We start from the raw sequence: 1,526 nt of genomic DNA on the forward strand, positions 1-1,526 counted from the left end.
GGCCTGAGGGACCAGGAAGGAGGGACCATACGTGAGGGACTAAGACAGGGAGAGTGGCCTGAGCGGAAGCAGCAAAGTCTGGATGGGATGGTGCCTTAACTGACTCTCCTCTAGCGTCCTCCTGGTGCCCTTCAGCTCATCCCTGGAGGCAGAGATAGCCTATCATTTTCTGGGCCTTTCTTCCCAACCTCACCCTGGGACAGTTCACCAGGAGGTCACGGTGTCTGGCAGTCTTCTAACTATGTTAGTTCTAAAGAGGGTCATGGTGGGGACTGGAGGTGGGGCGGGCAGGTGGCTAGGGTGGGTCTCCCGAGGGTCTTTATAATATTGAATTGGAGATTTCCCCCAAAAGTCAGATCTAGCCCTGGCCAGTGAGGCTCAGTGGTTAGAGCCTGGGCAGGCACACTGGAGGGTGGAAGGCTGTATTCCCTGTTAAGGGCACCTACCTGGGTTGCAGGTTCAATACCTGCCCCCCAGTCAGTTCATGGCCAGAGTGTGAGAGAAGCAACTGATCCATGTGTTTTCTCTCTCTCTCCCACTCTCTCTCCCACTCTCTCTCCTCCCCCCTCTCTCTTGTCTCCCTTCCACCTCCCTTCCACTCTCTCTCTAAAAGAATAATAAATAGAAAGTCAGTTCTAGGGAGATACTCATGGTGAACTGGGCCTGTCGCCACCTGAGGGGACAGAGAGAGCTACGTGCAAATTTATCATATTTTATTTGATTTTCTTTTCCCCTCATTTAGCCGGCTGACTGCTGAAAACACTGACCAACTGGGAACTTCCATCTCTGCCTGTCTCCATGAGCTTTCCCTGATGATTCACACCATGCACCACGTTTTGCCCCCATGTTTTTTTGATAACACCCGTCCAGTAAATGGAGACTAAGATTTAAGTCCCTATTGGTGCATGCTTCCCTGAGGCATGAACCCTACAGAGTTGCCACATCATCATGGGGGCCTAATTGTTTACTTGTACTAGCCCTTCGGTACTCTCAATTCTATTGTTTCCCCATTTCTAGAGGAGGAGGTTCTAAACTGTTTGTTACAGCAGAAAATAAAAGTGAACTGCTGCTCTTTTCTGAGTGCGTTTTGTTACCAGAGCCTCCACATTTATTTGACTTTGTCCCTGGTTTGGAACTGAGGTGTGCAGTTCAGTTACTCTAGTCAGTGGAGAACAATTTAGGAAATGAAAGAAAATGAAAATGAATTGTGTCATGCTATTCAGCATTAACAGCTGTCAGTGTTTTGAAACATTTTCTTGGACTTATGGATGCATTTATATATTGGATGCACAAAAATAACATGCAATGTGTACTGGTAAGTTTTTCAAGTTCAGGGTTTAATTTTTCCGAACTACTTGTATTTAACATACTAGTAGCCTGGTGCACGATATTCGTGCACATTAAAAGGGAATTAATTGCCCTAACTGGTTTGGCTCAGTGGATAGAGCATCGGCCTGCAGACTCAAGGGTCCCGGGTTCGATTCCGGTCAAGGGCATGTACCTTGGTTGCGGGCACATCCCCAGTG

Source organism: Myotis brandtii, unplaced genomic scaffold, assembly GCF_000412655.1.
Source record: "Myotis brandtii unplaced genomic scaffold, ASM41265v1 scaffold959, whole genome shotgun sequence".
NCBI classification, from domain to species: Eukaryota; Metazoa; Chordata; class Mammalia; order Chiroptera; family Vespertilionidae; genus Myotis; species Myotis brandtii.